General features: G+C 41.0%; 2 non-coding genes across 2 annotated transcripts; both read left to right on the forward strand.

Annotated features, from left to right (window-relative positions):
• The first annotated feature begins 3,677 nt into the window (after positions 1-3,677).
• Positions 3,678-3,809, forward strand: LOC112438004 (small nucleolar RNA SNORA71). The gene has a single exon (XR_003026513.1). It is a non-coding gene; the product is annotated as a small nucleolar RNA SNORA71 (small nucleolar RNA).
• Positions 3,810-4,961: 1,152 nt separating this feature from the next.
• LOC112438002 (small nucleolar RNA SNORA71) lies at positions 4,962-5,095 on the forward strand. The gene has a single exon (XR_003026511.1). It is a non-coding gene; the product is annotated as a small nucleolar RNA SNORA71 (small nucleolar RNA).
• Positions 5,096-22,247: the final 17,152 nt, after the last annotated feature.

Below are 22,247 nucleotides of genomic sequence, written 5' to 3' on the forward strand. Positions count from 1 at the left end.
CCTTGTGAATGCCTTCTGACCCCACCAATGGGGAGAGGTGGACACGAGAGCTGGGCAGATGGAAATCAGTTGTATTTTTATCAATGGTGACAGCTGGATGCGACCACCTGCAGGCTCCCTGACACCTGCTCCTCCTTCCTTTACCTCTGTTGCAGCCCACCCTCCAACCCCTACCACATACACTGCCATGCTGGATAGGGCCTGCCGGGTGAGCTTACTCAGGAAGGAGTGGGGACTCAGTCAAGGATCCCATGAACAAGCAAAGCACAGACACCCTGAGGGGTGTGCAGCCTCAACAAGTCCTAACCCACACTCAAGACAAATTAGATGAGGGACCTCAGAGATGGGTGACTCCTCCCAGAGCTCCAGAGATGGTGGAAGTGCCTATCCTTGGCCCAGAAGGTAATTTTGAGAATTGAGAGCTTGAGTGTGAAAGGTTGTAAAAATCAGGCCGGGCACGGTGGCTCACACCTGTAATCCCAGCACGTGGGAGGCCGATGTCAGGCAGATCACCTGAGGTTGGGAGTTTGAGACCAGCCTGGCCAATATGGTGCAATCTACTAAAAATACAAAAATTAGTCAGGCTGTGGTGATGTGCGCCTGTAATCCCAGCTACTCAGGAGGCTGAGGCAGGAGAATCCCTTGAACCCGGGAGGCAGAGGTTGCAGTGAGCTGAGATCACGCCACTGCACTCCAGCCTGGGTGACAGAGCAAGACTCTGTCTCAAAAAAAAAAAAAAAAAAAAAAAAAGTTTGTGGAATTCAGAATAGCATTTCTCAGAAAGCCCCGCTACTGCTTGCAAACCTTTTTTTCTAATGACTGCGCACAGGTTTCACTGTCACAGGTTTAATTAAAGTCTTCTGCTTGATCTCAAGTAGCGTGGAGAAAAAATTCCTCAAAAGTGTTGCCATTCAGAGATATTTTCAAGGGACTTTATTAGAAGGACCATCATTTAAGGATTAGATGGTATGACAGAGGGTGACTCTGCTACACCAGGGAAGAACATGCTAGGGAAAACACCTTCTTTCTTTTAAGTCAAGTGTTTTCTGTGTCATCAGATTGCCCAATCATCCCTGGCATCTCTGCTTCTCAACCATAGGCTATGATGTGTATGGTGCTCCCATGAGTTGTGCAGTACACGACCTGCACAACCGTATGTGGCAGTCCTGCCTACCCTCAATGGAAGCAGGATGGAGATGTTCCCCTGGGTAAACGTGGCATATGTCCCTCACTATAAGCAAAAAATCAGAGCAAGTGTGAAGTCAGAAGTCCACCCAGAGAGAGAGGCAGAGTTGCAGGACAGGGATGGAATTCCAGTTCTGGTGTTCGTTGTCTTGGAGGCCCAGCTTGACCTCTGCCCTTCCCTTCGCTTGATTATATAAGTTTTCCAATAATGTATTTTATTTTTAAAGCGTAAGTTAGGTTTCTATCACCAACACATTCTATCTAAAAGCCCAAGTCTTTTCCTTAACTTGTCCTAAATGGCCAGTTATTAAGAAATTCCATTGAGGGTTTGGCTGTTGCATACAGCCTTGTGGGCATTTTGCTTATCCACGTTGACTTTCTCATCTGGGACACTGGCCTACGTAGTACGTGATTCCAGCAAACAGGGCAGTATGTTGAGCTCTTAAGTATGTTGTGACAGCCTTTGTTACAGCATTAAAAGAAAAGTCTATTCTCAATGGCTGACCCTTTATTTGTATGCTGACGTCAAAAACAAAACAAGACTGCAGACACACTCTTGCCAATGCTAGAAGGGATGCATGTTTGAAGTGGATTTTTTTCTATTTTTTTGCTTGGAGAGGAGGGTGTGTGGACACCAAGCTGGCCATGGTCCAAGCTGACCTATTTGCCAGCCGACCCCTGTCTGGGCTGCCATAACAAAGTGCCATCATGAACTGGGTGGCTTATAAACAACAGAAATTTATTTCTCACAGTTCTGGAGGCTAAAAGTCCAAGATCAAAGGCACCAGTAGATTTGGTAAACTAGGAAGCGGTGAGGGCCCACTTCCTGGTTTATAGACTGATGGCTGTCTTCTCACTGTGTCCTCAAATGGAAGCTGATGTTTCACAAATATTTTCTGGGCAAATGGATGGGTGAGTGAACTCATGAAGGGATGCTCCATTAGATGAACGCTTGGATAAAGGGCGTTAGTGGAGGGACAGAATTGTAGCTCCGTCCTCCCAGGGGGCGCTGCAGGCACGTCTGCTTGGGCAGGGGCCCGGCGGAAGCGCCGCTCTAGGCTGCAGCCGCGCCCCCAGCCGTATTTCCGCGGGCGCTGAGCACCGGAGAGAGCGTCTTGTGGCTGCGGCCTGCCCCTCAGCCTCCTCCGCGCGGTTACCCCTGTACCCGCCGCCATCCGTCCTGGCGCTCCGGATGAGTCAATGAGGGGCAGGGCCCGAGGAGTGGTCTTCCCAAGAACCCCTGGTGGCCTCCCAAGGCCGGTGCTGTGTACCTCCTCCCCGACAAAAGGGGAAACTGAGGCCCCGAGGGGAGTGGGAAGAGCCGGCTGGACGTCAGGCCCAGCCGCTGGTGCAGTGGTCCGTCCCCTCCGCCGGGGTGGGCCCCTCGGGTTTCGCGTGTCCTCGGGAAAGAGACTGGCGGGTGAGCCGCGCCCTCGGCCTTCGCTGGGCTAAGCCGACCCCATGCGGACGTCAAACCCCCCCAGGCCGGCACAACCTCTCTGCGGGGAGGCTTAGTGCCCCCTTGAGAAACGGCTTGGCAACGCTGTGCCCGGGGCCTTGCACGCGGGCTGAGGGGGGCTAGAGACCTCGCGACTTTTACTCCCCCGACCCCGATCTCCGACTCCTGACTTTGGAAGCCCCCAAAGCTGCTTTTCGGTTGCCTACAAAGTGTCGGTCATTGTGCCGCGTCCTTGGAACCGTGAACTCATTTTCTCTTCAATAACCTTTAAAAAGTAGCTGTAAAACCTCCATTTTACAGACCAGTTGGCTGAGGTTTAAATGGAGGACGCTCCCAGGGCCCCAGAGGGGCGAATTCCAGACTCCTTTGCCAGGACCTTGTACTAAGCCCCTTCCCTACGCTTTTCCCTGCCTAGGCCTCGTGGGCTGTGCGGCTATCCTGGAGACAGATGACAGCTCTCCCTTGGATGGCTTTGCTGGTTCCGCACCAGCCAGCGCCCCTATTTTTCCTGCAGCACCCTGATCTGCACTCCCTGAGGGGCTCCCACTGTCCGCGGTGTGAGGATGTCCCTGGGTAAGTGGTGCTGGTCATGGGCACTTTGGGGGACCCTTCAAATTCCCTTCTGGGGGACCCCAGCGGAGGGCATGGTCATGAATTCCGAGAACTGTATGGCAAAGCCGGGTGCAGAGGAGAGCCTGGCTAAGTTCTTTCATTCTCCTGAGCTTGACTTTCTGTAATGTAGGGAAACTGCGAAAGCTCTGTAAGTGGGGAGATCTTGCACGTTTTTCTTGCTTTTGAACCCATGATGTCTGGCTACTTGTAGATACTCAATATTTATGGGATGAATGAACAATTTAAGCCTTTTTTTTTTTTAACCAAAAATTGGTCTGTTGTGACTTTCTTGATGGGGGCAGATGAGATCTTTGTACTGCATTAAGTGGATAGCGCTCAGGTCCTTTGGGCTTGGCGCTTTGGCAATCTCCAGGCAGCTCACTTTGGCATCTGTTCCTGGATCCCCTTTGCTCTTTTCTGCGCCTGCATTCGTAAGTGATCACTGGCTGCCCGTGTCCTGGTCATTGGTAGTGCAGGCAGAGGAAATGCGGGAAAGGTTGCTGTGTTTGGAGGGTCCACATCTTCACCCTCCTGTCCCAGGAGCTTTCCTACACTCCTGCTTCTCAAAGCTGCACACACCTGGGGCCTCCAGGGGATTGGGGGCTGCCGTGTGTGTTATGTCATGATTAGAGCTTTCACTTCCTGCTCCCTGCTGTTGGGAACCAGGCTGTGTGTGTTGCTTAAATTCCCCTTGATGACCAGCAGAGTCACTGCCACTCAGCCATGGCACACTGCTGTAAACCTGGTTTTGATCTCCTTTCAATCTTTTGCTGATTAACTACACATTGATCAGTGTTGGCCACCCTCACCCTGCCATAGACCATCCGCTGTCTTCCTCTGTAGAGTTAACTATTTTCTCTTTTATGAGGAAATAGTGTGTTTGCTTAGGAGTGTTTACTGTCTGGTAACTACTGTGCTAAGCCCTTTCCTGTTGCCTGCCATCCCTCCTGCGAGCAGGGACAAGCTGGGTGCCCACTCATGGCATCTTATCTGTTGCAGATAGTCCACTGTGTGCAGAGGCATGGGAGTTGTCATGTCGAGAACATGCTAGACCTCAGTGTCCTTGAGGTAAGATCTCTGGTTCATTCTCTGGAATGTTGGTTCCTTGCATCTAGTACAGTTCTGTACATGTTCCCAGGGGCTTTGGGGTTGGTGTAGGGGAGCTGAGAGGTGAGATGAGAATGGCACTGTGGGTCCCCAGATCCGCTGTCCACCCAGCCAACCCAGATCACCTCTGGCCTTTCCTGTGCCTTCAGGGCTTGCTGCTGGGGGGAAACCTCCAGAGTCCCACTTTGGTAATAAGAGGTCTCTGCCCTTTCTCCCAGCAGCAGGATGTTGTAATGGAAAATGAGTGGACCTAGGCTTCAGAGACTCTGGTCCCCTGGCTTTGAATCCCCTTCTGCCACTATCCCAGTCAAGGACTGATTCAGAACCTAATTTTCTTCATTTGGAAAATAATGTTCTGATAGAGGTGACTTTTGTGGTACTTGAGACCACATGATTCCTATCATTACCAACCAATATTTTCCGATTGTTTTTGCCCCATGTGACTTCTCTGTGATTCCTCCTGGCAAGGAAGTTTTACAGGAAAGCAGGGCCACTTTTGGGATCCTGTGCTGGGCTGGATCATTTTCCTGGACTGGACCTAGTCCACAAGCTGCTGGCATCTGTTTCTCCTCATGGATCTCTCTCTGCCCTTGTATACACCTGCATTCAAAAATGATCACGGGCTGCCTGTGCTCTGGTCATCAATAACGCAGGGAGAGGAATTGCTGAAAGCCGTTTCCCGTGTTTGGAGGGTTCACACCTGTCCCTTTCAAATGCTGGCGCTTTCACACACTCCTTCTCTCCTGCCAGCACCTTCTGGTCTCAGGAGCATTGCAGGATGCTGTGTGAGTGAGTGATGGGAGACACTTTAGTATGGCTTTTTTCAGCTTAGCCTCCTGTTATCAGAGAGCAGTCTCTTTCAGTGTCAAGGTTTGAGTACTAGATGGTGGAAAAAGCCTGTGTGAATTATTTTTAATGAATAAGTGTGATGATGGGTGGCATACAGTCACTGACTTAAGATTTTCAAAGAGAAGCAGCCTTTTGGAGGTGGTGGGCCTGGGCAGGTCTTTCAAGGAGTGGGATGTGATGGGCAGTAGAAAGGTATTCCAGGGAGGGGTAGCAACATGAGAAGGTCTTTCAAGGATTGGGATGTGATGGGCAGTAGAAAGGTATTCCAGGGAGGGGTAGCAGCATGAGAAGGTCTTTGAGTCTGGGATGAGCAAGAGTGTCTAGTCCCACCAGGGAGACAGATGTGTAGGCAAGTAATGACAGCATGGAGGGATGGCTGCTGGGGTGGTCCTTGGCTCCCAGCACGGCGAGGTGGGACATCTATGGGAGGGGCCCTGAGAGGTCTCTTGGGCTGTCTTTCTGCCAGTTGCACATCTGCTCGGTTGCCTGTTAAGACTCTTAAGACAGTTTTGCTGGACTCTTAAGTTTTTATTTTGATATTCTTTGGGAGCATTGAGATTCCTTTTTGAGATGAGTTTGGTATGAAAGAAACTGGCAACTCATACCCGATTGATTAACTGGGGGCATTCCCATTGACATCAGCTTGAAGAAAGACGACAGAACACTGGAGACCAAGTATTTGCAGCCTTCTGCTCTGTGGCCCCTCCTCACTCCAGGGATGCCGCCTTGGGTCTGGAAATTGTTAGAGGAAACCCCAAGAGGTGCAGGCACTGAGCCTCTCAGGGCAATGACCTGGGGTCCCAGCTCCCCTGGAGGGGCCTCCTCATGGTAAGTGAATGCCAAGAGGTTAAGTTGGCCTGTGTTTCCAAGGTGGAAATTCCAGGTCGCTGGCTTCATTTGTCTTCTGTTTTAGATTGTTTGGGGCTTGATCACAGACCAAGAGTGACGAGTGATGTCACCCTGTGACTCATGGCCGGACCTTCTTGCCCCTATTGTCTCAGCACAACATTATTTGACTTTTCCCTCAGCGTGGGTGGGCAGAGGAAAAGCCCTGTGGCTCTGGGGACTTGGGATCCGGAGTTGAAGACCCTTCAGCTGGCTCTGCCCTGCCAGTGCCACAGAGTGCCATGGCCCAGGAAGACAGGTTTTCTTCCATCTAGGCCAGGCCATCCAGTGGCCATCCTCCGTGTCCTCCCGCCTCCTCCTGGTGTGACTTCTGAAAACCAAGAATTTGTTCCTGTTGACTTTTTCTGTGCTATGGACCATTGTCCTCTCACCCACTCAATAAATCTTGAAACATGCCCTGCTGCTTGTTCTTTCATTTTTGTGTGTTTGGTTTTTTTTTAATCAGTATCTCCGTGTGCCAGCAAGACTGGGTGTAGATAGTGGGTCACAAGGGCAGGTCTTCTGGTTCTCACTCATTAAGACTTTCCCCTTGACACATACCCAAGGCTTGACCTAGGGAATGTGAGATGGGACGTGGGATTTGGACTGGGGTTGAACAATAATCCCAAGTGCATCTAGGGGTGGGGGGGTTCAGGCTTAGGAGAGAAGGGGAACTCTTAGGATTAAGTTGGCGGGGGAAACATTTGAGCCAAGGCTTTGGGAGAGAAGACTATGATGGGATAACTTAGGGATGGAGGTAGGGGCTGGAGTCCTTGAAGAATGCAAGAATGCCTTGAGCTCAGGTGGTGGATTGCAGGTGAATGTAGGAGTTGGTTTTGAGCAGAGGAGAGAGTGGAGTGTATGAGGAACAGCTGCACTTGGAGAGCTCTGGGGGTGTGGCAGGCAGTGTCAGCCACTGGGGCTTCTGTTACCATGAGATAGATTTGGTCTTTGGGGATTCTCTTTGGTAGCAGTGATCGCAGTGATGTGCTTACGTGTGCATTGTATGTGTGTCCCCACCTCCATATGTTGCTCTGTCCTCATTTTTCAGGTAAATTTCACACAAGAATGCTCCCAAAGGCTATGGTAGAAAGTTGGGAGTCAGTTGGTCCCACTCCTTCAGTTGAAATAGAAATCACTGTGACTAAGCCGGGCATGGTGGCTCACGCCTGTAATCCCAGCACTTTGGGAGGCTGAGGCGGGTGAATCACTTGAGGTCAGGAGTTCGAGACCAGCCTGGCCAACATGGTGAAACCCCATCTCTACTAAAAATACAAAAATTAGGTATGGTGGCAGGCACCTATATTCCCAGCTACTCAGGAGGCTGACGCAGGAGAATCATTTGAACCCGGGAGGTGGAGGTTGCAGTGAGCCAAGATTACGCCACTGCACTCCAGCCTAGGCAACAGAGTGAGACTCGTGTCTCAAAAGAAAAAAAAAAAAAGAAAGAACTGTGACTAGGGTTCAGGGAAACCAGGCTGTCAGGCATCTCTGATGACCTCTGCCAGCAGGAGACATTCTTGGCTGAAGAGTCCGCTCTGCCAGCCATCTCTGGCGAGGGCCTTATTTCTGCATTGCCCTCCTCCTTATTCCTACCCAAGAACCACCTGACACCTCTGGTTTGCTCTCTTGAAGATCCCCCCACCTGCTGCAACCCCTCTCTGGCCAGTTTTATCCAACTGTGGCCTTTGTCCTTTAGTGAGAAATGACCACATTTCCCCCACCAAAGAAAGGGGGCCAAAGTTCTCCCCTTTTCTGAGTCCACTATTTTTAGTGAAGTTTTACACTGGTTGGTGCCTTGAATTGGTAGACCTGTCTTTCCTTAGCAAACTGACCCCTCTCATAGCTAAGCAGGTTCCTGTCAGCTAATAGGACAAGTGTCTACACTACACTCCCTTCTTTAATCTCTCGTTCTCTTTCTCTCTCTCTCATGCTCTTCTTGACCCACTACCTCAATCCTGCAACCTGGGGGTCCCTTACGCCCTTTTTAGTTTGTTCTATAGGAGGCAACAGTGATGGAGTACTGAAAAACAAGGGAAGAGGCGAGATTGCCACGCAGTGGGGGAAGAGAGTGTCAGCTATAGAGATAGGATCACTTACCGTGGCTTGGCCCCCTGGCATAAATGTTTTCTTACTAAGCCAGATTGGTTGATTTGTGGAGGGTTCCCTCATTTATCACCCTATTTTCATGCATCCTAGTGGTTGCTGGCTGGATGTGAAGGTTGGTGAACTAATATGTTAGAAGCTCTTAGCATAGCACTTGGCACATAGGAAGTGCTCGATGAAGGATAGCTCCTCTCAATCACTGGAACTTCCTTTCCAATTGTAAATGGTCCTCATCGCTGGCCCAGCCTCTTAGGTCTTTCTTCTCCTGCCCTCTGCCACCCTCGCCCGACCCTACCCTCAGCCTCTAGCCTAGACTTCCCATTCTCCCGAGGAGACAGCGAGGCCCTCCTCACTCTGCCTGTGGCCTGCCTGTCCACCCTTTCTCACACAAGCACCCTAGGCCTCAGCCACCCTTCTGCTTAAGGTCCCTGAACATGTTCTTTTCCCGGCCTATGTGCCTGGAATGCATCCTCCGCTTCAAGCTCAGCTGACTCAGCTTGTGTCACTTTCTTCAGGAAGCCTTTGCTGGCGGAACCTCCACCCAGACTGGATTCCCCACCCCTCCTTCCATTCATATCAAGTATCAGTTCTGTGCAGGCACAATTCTAGGAACTGGTAAACAAAACAGGCAAAAGAGCAAATCCCTGCTTTGTACTTACATTTTGGAGGACAAGGACACATCATAAAACAAAGTACTAAAATAGGTAGAATGCTCGAGAAATGTTAAGGAAAAAAAGTCATAAAGCAGGGAAACAAGATAGGAAGTTTGGGGACCAGCAGAGGGAGTGGCATTTTAAATTGAGTAGACAGGAAGGCCTCCCCAGGAAGGTGAGATTTGATTAAAGTGAGGAGCTCTCACTGCTGGGTGTTCACTGTAGGCTGTTTAAGCCGCCATCACTGCATGGACCATGGACAATAGGAAGCTTTTTCCTGGCCGAGCGTGGTGGCTCACGCTTGTAATCCCAGCACTTTGGGAGGCTAAGGCGGGCAGATCACGAGGTCAGGAGATCGAGACCATCCTAGCTAACACGGTGAAACCCCATCTCTACTAAAAATACAAAAAATTAGCTGGGCATGGTGGTGGGCGCCTGTAGTCCCAGCTACTCAGGAGGCTGAGGCGGGAGAATGGCGTGAACCCGGGAGGCGGAGCTTGCAGTGAGCCGAGATCGCCCCACTGCACTCCAGCCTGGGCAACAGAGCGAGACTCTGTCTCAAAAAAAAAAAAAAGGAAGCTTTTCCTTTGGATACCAGGCTCAGTGAAGTGGGGAGACAACAGGCATCTGAGGTCACTGCAGTGCTGCTTCTGATTATGAACGTTTCACCATGTTGTGACGGTGCAGCTGAATCAAGCCAGGATTAACTGGTCAGCACCTGGATGGGTGTGTCTAGAGGCCAAGCTCTGCACCTGTCAGCTCCCCATCCCCCTCACCTCCAACCATAGCTCAGTGGTCTAGGGAAGCTCAGTTACCCAAGGACAGCCTTGATAGGCCTAACCCATCACCTTGGTCCAGGACCCATAGCAGTGATCACTGAGCCCTGCAGTGTTTCTGCTGGGAGAGTTCTGCATGTCAAGAGACTGAGTAATTGGTTGCAGAAACAGGAAGAGACAGAGTAATTAAGTCTTAACAGCAGCCTAGGAGCATAGAACATTGAGCTCCTGTTGCAAGTGAGCTCTTGTTGCAAGTTTCTAGAACTCACAGGTGGAGAATGAAATTTCAGTTTCCAAACCACGTTCGTGCTCCTCCAGGCATGACTGTGAGCAGTATTCTGACTTGCCATGAGGCCTGGGGATTCAGTTTTTTCTGAATTTTTATAAGGCGTGGCTATGTGACCAAGATTCCTCTTCGTTTTTTAAAAAAATTTTTTAGTTTATTTTTTGAGACAGTCTTGCTCTGTCACCTAGGCTGGAGTGCAGTGGTGTGATCTTGGCTCACTGCAACCTTTGCCTCCTGGGTTCAAGTGATTCTTCTGCCTCAGCCTGCCGAGTAGCTGGGATTACAGGTGTGCACCACCACACCCAGCTAATTTTTGTAATTTTAGTAGAGATGGGGTTTCTACTAAACCCCCGTCATGTTGGCCAGGCTGGTCTCAAACTCCTGACTTTAAGTGATTCTCCTGCCTCGGCCTCCCAAAGTGTTGGGATGACAGGCGTGAGTCACCATGCCCAGGCTGTTTTTAATTATTTATTTATTTTAAGACAGGGTTTTACTCTGTCGCCCAGTCTGGAGTGCAGTGGTGCAATCTGGACTCACTACAGCTTCAACTTCTTGGGCTCAAGCAATCCTCCTGCCTCAGCCTCATGAGTAACTGGTACTACAGGTGTGTGCCATCAGGCTGGGCTAGTTTTTGTATTTTTTTTGTAGAGATGGGGTTTTACATTGTTTCCCTGGCTGGTCTCGAAATCCTGATCTCAAGTGATCCTCCCAAATTGGCCTCCCAAAGTGGTGGTGTTACAAGCATGAGCCACCACACATGGCCTTTTTTTTTTTTTTTTTTTTTTTGAGAGCCCTTACATTCACTACTTCCATTACTAAAGGGAGCAAAATGAATCTTTTCTCATTATAGTCAAAAAGCATACCAACATAATGCCTGACGGGTGGAAGGTGCTCAGTCAACATTTAGGAATGAGGAATGAGACCAGCAGATGCCTTGATAGTGTGCGCCAGAAATGACTCATGCAGGCCCCTCTGCCTCTGTGGGTACGACTGATAATAGGTGGGCCTGGTGAAGTCACTAAGAATCTGATGTGGCTGGGCAAGGTGGCTCGTACTTGGACTCCCAGCTACCCAGGAGGCTGAGGTGGAAGGATCACTTGAGTCCAGGAGTTTGAGACCAACCTGGGCAATACAGTGAGACCCTGTCTCAAACAAACAAACAAAAACACACGAAAACCTGATGCTGTCACTTAATTGCTATGGGGCCTGGAGCACATTATTTTGCCTCCCTGACCCTCAGCTTCTGGCTGTCTAATTTGACCATCAACATAGCACTTACCCCAAATAGCAATGATGAAGATGATGCATGTTAAATGCGTAACATAGTAACTGCCTTGCACGGAGTGCTTGATAAATGTCTGCTGTTTTTATTTGATGAGCACATATAGGTTGTTGATAGTTAAAATGAAGAACAAATATAAAATGTCATTATGACAGGCTCATCTGGTAAGGCACCGTGAATACTTTCTTCTTTCTTGTTTGCTAATTTGCAGACATCCCAGCGGGGTTGGTGTTAGTCACTGCTACCATTGATTGAAATTCTGTTAAGTCCCACGTACTGTATTAAGCCTGTATGTATAATTACCTCACTTAATCTTCACAACAACCCAGTGAGGTAGATTTAATTATTTTCCATTTTACAAATAAGGAAACCAAGGCTCAAAGAAATGGAAGAGACCTGTCTCACACCTAATGAGTGGCTCAGCTAGTTTTCCATTTCCTGCTGTATTAAATAGTGAAAAATGTTTCAGGCTAACTGATTTCATAAATAGCATAAGCATACCAAGCTTGTCAGATGCTTGTTTGTACTAGAAAACTGGAAATTAGGATATTTTACTATTTGTTCCATCTGCTTCAAATTATTGCCTATTATTTAGAGTTGCTGAAATAGTCCTCATCTAAATCAGTGGTTTTGCAGATTGAACTTATGAACCTGACATGTACAGGGACAATAGCCATGTTTTAGCCAACACCAAAATATCAAGTGTCCTTCCCACTACTGTTGTGTCTGAAGCAAGAGTCATCCCAGACCCACAGAACTTGAGGAAACTTGAGAAGGGTATCACCAATGTGGCCCAGTAACCAGGATTAGCATCAAGAAGAGCCACGATCCTACCAGGAAACTGTTGCCTGGCACCAGAGTCCCTGTGACACAGTGGGTGGGAGATTCCACGGCAGAATTGAGCCAGGAGAATGAAGAACTGGACAGAATGAAGGTTCATTTGTCCATCCAAAAGATATTTATTAGGCACTGTGCTGGGAATAGAGATACCATGATGAACAAGAAAGTTGTTGCCCTCAAGAGGATCGCATAAACGTGTATAGATGATAAGTTATATGAATTCACACTCCAGATACTTATGGAACAATCACTATGTGCTGGGCCTTGCTCTCAGATGGGCATTTGGGTCTGAACAAAGCAAATGAAGGAGCTTATAGTATAGGACAATGCTGTCCAGTTAAAAAAATAATGTGAGCCACATATATAAAATTTCATAGTAACCTCATTAAATAAAAAGAAGCAGGTGAAATAAATTTTGGTAATATTTATATATTTCATTTAGCCCATTACATCAAAGAATGTTGTTATTTCAACACGTAATTAATATTAAAAATTATCATTATTATTATTTTGAGACAGAGTCTCGCTCTGTCACCCAGGCTGGAGTGCAGTGGTGTGATCTTGGCTCACTGCAACCTCTGCCTCCTGGGTTCAAGTGATCCTCCCACCTCAGTTTCACAAGTAGCTGGTATTACAGGCATGTGCCACCTTACCCTAATTTCTGTATTTTTAGTAGAGATGGGATTTTGCCATGTTTGCCAGGCGGGTCTCGAACTCCTGGCCTCAAATGATCCACCCGCCTTGGCCTCCCAAAGTGCTGAGATTACAGGCATGAGCTACCTTGCCCAGCCAATATTAAAAATTATTAATAAGATTTTTCCCCAAATGAAATCTTTGAAATCTGGTATATATTTTATACATACAGCACATCTCAGTTTAGACTAGCCACATTTAGAGTGCTCAGTAGCCACATATGGCGAGTAGCTATCTTACTGGACATCATAGATTTAGACAATAAGGAGTTCAAGGATGCCTCCTTTACAGGAAGGCTGCTGCATCTTGTGGGGGCTTAATGAAGCTGCTCCAGCTTGGATCCCCCATTCTCTGGTATCCCCTCTCCTCCATCTTGGCAGAGCAGGGCGAGGTATATATCAGGCATGCCTGATGGAATCCTGCCTCATGTTCCAGAGCCTTCTGGAGGCAAGACACCGAGTCCTGGGTGTGCTTCTCTAACACAGATCCTACTGGAGTTAACTTTAGTGTACCCAGCGTTTGTTATTCAGTCAGTCACTACCTGTTTACTAAGTGCTGGCCTCTGTGCTAAGCACTGTGAGTGCACGCCAGTGAAAACAGACATTTGTTAGCTCATAATTTCATCAAGATAAACAAGATGCATAAATTGTTAAAAACTGTGAGAAATTCTACAGAGGAAGAGGGAAAGGTGCTGCAAGAGTAAATAGGGCACCTGACCTCTTGGGAGTCAAGGAAGTAGACTTAACTGAGCAAAGGAGGAGAGTGGTCCACATCCAAAAGCTGCGTGGAGGATGCAGGGAGGAGCTCAACGGTGGTTGGTGTGGCTGGCATGCAGCCCGGCGTGGTGTGAGCACTGGCTTTGGAGTCACAGATCTGGTCCAACTTAACTGGGTGACTTTGATGACAAGTTTTAAACTCTGTGCGCCTCAGTGACCTCCTATAGAGGGATGTGGTGAAGATTAAACAGATTGATGTTTGTTTTTTTAAGACAGAGTCTTGCTCTGTTACCCAGGCTGGATTGCAGTGGTGCAATCTCCATTCACTGCAACCTCCACTTCCCGGGTTCAAGCGATTCTCCTGCCTCAGCCTCCCGAGTAGCTGAGATTACAGGCGTGCACCACCACACCTGGCTAATTTTTGTATTTTTAGTAGAGACGGGGTTTCGCCATGTTTCACCAGAGTGGTCTCAAACTCCCGAACTCGTGATCCGCTAGCCTTGGCCTCCCAAAGTGCTGAGATTACAGGCATGAGCCACCACGCCCTGCCATGAGCAGCTATTTTTTTTTTTTACATAAAACTTTTATTTTGGAATAACTTCAGATTTACAGAAAAATTTAAAACCTGGTACATAGAGTTCCCATATGCCCTTCACCCAGCTTCCCCTAATATTAGCATCTTATGTAACCATGACACATTTGTCAAAACTAAGGAATTAACACTGGTACATTACCATTAACTGAACCACAGACTCTATCTGGATTTTGCCAGTTTTCCCATTGATGTCCATTTTGTCTGCCATACAGAATAGCACATTACATTTAGTTATGTATCCTTAATCTCCTCCATCTGGAATGGTTTCTCAGTCTTCCTTTGTTTTTCATGACCTTGACAGTTTTAAAGTGTTGGTAAGATATTTTGTAGAATGTCTCTCAATTTGGATTTTTCTTTTTCTTTTTCTTTTTTTTGAGATGGAGTCTTGCTCTGTTGCCCAGACTGGTGTGCAGTGGCACAATCTCAGTTCACTGCAGCCTCCATTTCTCAGGTTCAAACAATACTCATGCTTTAGCCTGCTGAGTAGCTGAGACTACAGGTGCGTGCCACCATGCCTGGCTAATTTTTGTATTTTGTTTTGTTTTTTTGAGATGGAGTCTCCCTCTGTCATGCAGACTGGAGTGCAGTGGCGGGATCTCAGCTCACTGCAGCCTCTGCCTCCTGAGTTCCAGTGATTCTCCTGTCTCAGCCTCCTGGGTAGCTGGGATTACAGACGTGCGCCACCATACCTGGCTAATTTTTGTATTTTTAGTAAAGATGGGGCTTCACATGTTGGCCAGGTTGTTGTCGAACTCCTGACCTCAGGTGATCCACCCGCCTCGGCCTCCCAAGTGCTAAGACTGCAGGTGTGAGCCACCTCACCCAGCCTAATTTTTGTATTTTTAATAGAGACGGGGTTTCACCATGTTGGCCAGGGTGGTCTCATACTCCTGGCCTCAGGGGATCTTCCCACCTTGGCCTTCCAAAGTGCTGGGATTACAGGCATGAGCCACTACACCCGCCCCTCAATTTAGGTGTTCCTAACATTTTCTCATGATTAGACTGGAGGCTACGGGTTTCTGGGAAGAATACGCCAGAGGTGAAATGCCCTTCTCATCACATCATATGGGGGGTACATTATATCAATGTGACTCATGATCAGTGACATTAACCTTGATCACTTGGTTAAGGTGGTGACTGCCAGACTTCTTTGCTGTGAAATTCTTATTTTTCCCTTTTCGTACCGTAATATTTGGAACATAGGTTTGATTTTAATAGATATTTTAAAAATATATATTTAGAAATCTTTACCCACACTGAGAGAATGTATATATTTTTCTCAATCACCTTTGGGGTATGTATTAATATTGTTTGCATATTTACAATATTTACAAATATCATCTACAGCATAGAATGTGGTAACTTTGATGCTGCAAAGCAAGTCTCAAATATTAATACCAGCACATCAGTATCAGGAATAAATGGGCTGGGCATGGTGGCTCACGCCTTTAATGCCAGCACTTTGGGAGGCTGAGTCGGGTGGATCACCTGAGGTCAGGAGTTTGAGACCAGCCCGGCCAACATGGTAAAACCCTGTCTCTACTAAAATTATAAAAATCTGCCAGGCGTGGTGGCGCGTGCCTGTAGTCCCAGCTCCTCAGGAGGCTGAGGCGGGAGAATCACTTGAACCCGGGAGGTGCAGGTTGCAGTAAGCTGAGATCTTGCCACTGCACTCTAGCCTGGGCAACAGAGCAAGACTCTATCTCAAAAAAAAAAAAAAAAAGGAAAGATGACGACTGCAATATGTCACTACAATGTAAAGTCTAAATAAAAACAAAACAAATGTTAAAAATACTCAGACCTGAAGGATAATGAAAATACTCTATTATCAAAACTTGTATGATGTATAGCTAAAACAGTACACAGGAGAAATTTATAGCCTCAAATGCTTTCATTGGGAAAGAATTTCCCACCAGTAAGGGAGTGTGTGACTCATTACACAGGTTAGACGGAAGTTCAGAGAGTTCTCCCCGGTGTCTTTGGCATTTCTCCAGGATTTTTGCAGCACTGCGAGGGAATCAGAGCCCCAGTAACTACTGAGATTGAATGAGCCACTAGTGCAGTACAATGCAGACACAGAACAGATTATATTTTATTCCACAAAGAAAAGGAATGAGATCTTTTCCCACCTTACCTTTGTGAAATATGTTCCATTTCCATTGGAGGTGCTGAAGGAAATCAGGTTTTAAGTCATGTTTTATCGAGATCTGCTAGAGAGACTGTGTTTTGTTTTTCTATTTTTTTTCTTTTTTTGGTTGGCTGATTTTGAGACAGAGTCTCCTCTGTCGCCGAGGCTGGAGTGCAGTGGTGCAATCACAACTCACTGCAGCCTCAACCTCCACTCAGCAATCCTCCCGCTTCAGCCTCCCAAGTAGCTGGGATCACAGGCACATGCCACCATGCCCAGCGAAGGGTTTCACCATGTTGCCTAGGCTGATCTTGAATTCCTGGGCTCAAGTGTTAGACCTACTTCGGCCTCCCAAAGTGTTGGGATTACAGGCGTGAGCCACTGCACCCAGCCTGTTTTGTTTGGGGCAAGGGTTTTAACATTTATATATATAAATATATATATATTTTATATATACAGATATATATATTATATATATTATATATAAATATATATATTTATATATTATATATAATATATAATTTATATATTATATATATTGTATAATACATATTATATATATTATATACATTATATATAATATATATTTCTATATATAATATATATCATATATAATATATATGATATATATTATATATAGAAATATATATTATATATTATATATATTTTTATGTATAAATATATATATATAAAAAAATACCAGCACATCAGTATCAGGAATAAATGGGCTGGGCAGTATATATATATACTGTTATTTATATATATACTGTTTTATATATATATACTGTTTTATATATATACTGTTTTATATATATATACTGTTTTATATATATACTGTTTTATATATATACTGTTTTTTATATATACAGTTTTTTATATATATACTGTTATATATTATATGTATACTGTTATATATATTTTTATATATATAGTTATATATATTTTTTATATATCTACTTATATATTTTTTATATCTATACTGTTATATATATTTTATATATACTGTTATATATATATTTTCTATATAGTTATATATATTTTATATATATACTTTTATATATATTATATATACTGTTATATATATATTTTATATATATACTGTTATATATATATTTTATATATATACTGCTATACATATATTTTTTATATATACTGCTATATATATTTTATATATATACTGTTATATATATATTTTATATATATACTGTAATATATATTTTATATATATACTGTTATATATATTTTATATATATACTGTTATATATATATTTTATATATATACTGTTATATATATTTTACATATATACTGTCATATATTTTTATATATATACTGTTATATATATTTTATATATATACTAGTATATAAAATTTTATATATATACTGTTATATATATATTTAATATATACTGTTATATATAATATATATGCTGTTATATATATGTATTTTTTATATATATACTGTTATATATATCTTTTTTATATGTACTGTTATATATATCTTTTATATATATATACTGTTATATATATTTTATATATATATACTGTTATATATATCTTTTATATACTGTTATATATATATTTTATATATACTGTTATATATATTTTATATATACTGTTACATATATTTTATATATATACTGTTATATATATGTATTTTATATATACTGTTACATATATAATATATATACTGTTATATATGTGTATTTTTTATATATATACTGTTATATATATCTTTTTTATATATACTGTTATATATTATATATAATACTGTTATATATTATATATATACTGTTATATATATATTATATATACTGTTATATATAATATATATATACTGTTATATATATTATATATATACTGTTATATATAATATATATATACTGTTATATATATTATATATATACTGTTATATATAATATATATACTGTTATATATATTATATATATACTGTTATATATATTATATATATACTGTTATATATATTATATATATACTGTTATATATATTATATATATACTGTTATATATATAATATATATACTGTTATATATATTTTATATATATACTGTTATATATATTTTATATATATACTGTTATATATACATTTTATATATATACTGTTATATATATTTTATATATATACTGTTATATATATATTTTATATATACTGTTATATATATTTTATATATATACTGTTATATATATATTTTATATATATACTGTTATATATATATTTTATATATACTGTTATATATATGTTTTATATATACTGTTATATATATGTTTTATATATATACTGTTATATATATGTTTTATATATATAGTGTTATATATATTTTTTATATATATACTGTTATATATATTTTTTATATACATACTGTTATATATATTTTTTATATATATACTGTTATATATTTTTTTATATATATACTGTTATATATATATTTTATATATATACTGTTATATATATTTTATATACAGTGTTACATATATATTTTATATATAGTGTTATATATATATTTTATATATATACTGTTATATATATATTTTATATATATACTGTTATATATATTATATATACTGTTATATATATATTTCATATATATACTGTTATATATATATTTTATGTATACACTGTTATATGTATTTTATATATATACTGTTATGTATATTTTATATATATACTGTTATATATATTTTATATATATACTGTTATATATATTTTATATATACTGTTATATATATAGTTCATATATATATACTGTTATAAATATAGTTCATATATACTGCTATATATATAGTTCATATATATGCTCTTATATATATAGTTCATATATATCTGTTATATATATATTTTATATATATACTGTTATATATAGTTTATATATATACTGTTTTATATATAGTTTATATATATACTGTTATGTATATAGTTTATATATATACTGTTATGTATATAGTTTATATATATACTGTTATATATATTTTTTATATATATGCTGTTATATATATATTTTATGTATACACTGTTATATATATTTTATATATATACTGTTATGTATATTTTATATATATACTGTTATATATTTTATATATATACTGTTATATATATTTTATATATATACTGTTATATATATTTTATATATATACTGTTATATATATAGTTCATATATATACTGTTATATATAGTTCATATATACTGTTATATATATAGTTCATATATATCTGTTATATATAGTTTATATATATACTGTTATATATATAGTTTATATATATACTGTTATATATATAGTTTATATATATACTGTTATGTATATAGTTTATATATATAGTTATATATATAGTTTATATATATACTGTTATATATAGTTTATGTATATATACTGTTATATATAGTTTATATATAGTGTTATATATATAGTTTATATATATATACTGTTATATATATAGTTTATATATACTGTTATATATATAGCTTATATATATACTGTTATTTATATAGTTTATATATATACTGTTATATATGTAGTTTATATGTATATACTGTTATATATATAGTTTATATATATACTGTTATATATAGTTTATATATATACTGTTATATATAGTTTATATATATACTGTTATATATAGTTTATATATACTGTTATATATATAGTTTATATATATACTGTTATATATAGTTTATATATATACTGTTATATATAGTTTATATATATACTGTTATATAGTTTATATATATGCTGTTATATATATAGTTTATATATATACTGTTATATAGTTTATATATACTGTTATATATATAGTTTATATATATACTGTTATGTATATAGTTTATATATACAGTTATATATAGTTTATATATAACTGTTATATATATAGTTTATATATATACTGTTATATATATAGTTTATATATATACTGTTATACATCTAGTTTATATATATAGTTACATATATAGTTTATATATACTGTTATATATGTAGTTTATATATATATACTGTTATATATATAATTTATATATATACTGTTATGTATAGTTTATATATATACTGTTATATATATAGTTTATCTATATACTGTTGTATATATAGTTTATATATATAAACTGTTATATATAGTTTATATATACTGTTATATATATAGTTTATATATGTATACTGTTATATATATAGTTTATATATATACTGTTATATATATTTATGTATATATACCGATATATATGTTTATGTATATATACTGTTATATATATTTTATGTATATATACTGTTATATATATTTTTTATGTAAATATACTGTTATATATATTTTATGTATATATACTGTTATATATATTTTTTATGTATATATACTGTTATATCTGTATATTTTATGTATATATACTGTTATATCTGTATATTTTATATATATACTCTTATATATTTTTTATATATATACTGTTATATATATAGTTATATAAATACTGTTATATATATGCTGTTATATATATACTGTTTTATATATATATACTGTTACATATACATATATATACTGTTACATCTACATATATACTCTTTTTTATATATATATATATGCCAGCTGTGTGTGGTGGTGCACACCTGTAATCCCAGCACTTTGGGAGGCCAAGGCAGGCTGATGGCTTGAGCTCAGGAGTTCAAGACCAGCTAAGCAACATACTGAGATCCCATCTCTAGAAAAAATACAAAAAGGCCAGGCACAGTGGCTCACACCTGTAATCCCAGCACTTTGGGAGGCTGAGGTGGGCAGATCACGAGGTCAGCAGTTCGAGACCAGCCTGGCCAGCATGGTGAAACCCCATCTCTACTAAAAATACAAAACATTAGCTGGACATGGTGGCACACACCTGTAATTCCAGCTACTCAGGAAGCTGAGGCAGGAGAATAGCTTGAACCCAGGAGGCGAAGGTTTCAGTGAGACAAAATCACGCCACTGCATCCAGCCTGGGCAACAGAGCAAGACTCTGTCTCAAAAAAAAAAAAAAAAAGAAAGAAAGCCGGGCATTGTGGTGCCTGTACCTGTATTTGCAGCTACTTGGGAGGCTGAGGTGGGAGGATTGCTTGAGCCCGGGAGGTTCAGATTGCAGTGAGCCAAGATTGCACCGCTGCACTCCAGTCTGGGTGACAGAGTGAAACCCTGTCTCAAAAAAGAAAAAATACTGTCCCTGCCAAATCCAAGACAGACAGCTTTTCTTTTTCTTTTCTTTTCTTTTTTTTTTTTCTTTGAGACAGAGTCTCGCTCTGTCGCCCAGGCTGGAGTGCAGTGGTGTGGTCTCAGCTCACTGCAACCTCTACCTCCCTGGTTCAAGTGATTTTCATGCCTCAGCCTCCCGAGTAGCTGGGATTACAGCCAGTTGCCACCATGCCCAACTAATTTTTGTATTTTTAGTAGAGATGGGGTTTCACCATGTTGGGCAGGCTGGTCTCAAACTCCTGGCCTCAAGCGATCTGCCTGCCTCGGCCTCCCAAAGTGCTGGGATTACAGGCGTGAGCCACCGTGCCCGGGTCAGACAGCTTTTCTATAGTGAAACAAATCACACAGGAATATAATTATGACCATTTTCCCTGGCAAATATCTAAGTAACTTTAAGGTTTGTCGGGTCCTGTGTCATAGGTGTTGCCACGTGTGCTACCTTTTTCAGAAGGCCCCATTTACCTTGTAAACCTCTCTCCATCTCTAACAGGCCCTATATGGGCTCTGCTGTCTCAGTTTTAACTGTCTTCTGCTTGATGTGAATTCAGCCTGGGGATATAAAGCTTTGCAGAGCCAATGCCTTTGCATTATTCCCTGAAAGCTTGACTAGGGAGGCCAATCATTATGGGCCAGGGTGGGATTCCTTGAACTCTCTTGGAATGGGCTCACCAAGGACTACCTTTGGTTCTAGGAAAACCTATCATTTTCTTTCCTTTAAATTAAGCGTTTTCCGTGGCATTGGCTCAGCCAAGCATCCGTAGCATTTCTACTTCTCAACCATAGGTGAGTGGTGCTCCCATGAGTTGTGCAGTACACAACCTGCACAGCCATATGTGGCAGTTGTGCAGGGGTGGCAGTTCTGCCT

Source organism: Pan paniscus, chromosome 21 (genome assembly GCF_029289425.2).
Source record: "Pan paniscus chromosome 21, NHGRI_mPanPan1-v2.0_pri, whole genome shotgun sequence".
Lineage (NCBI taxonomy): Eukaryota > Metazoa > Chordata > Mammalia > Primates > Hominidae > Pan > Pan paniscus.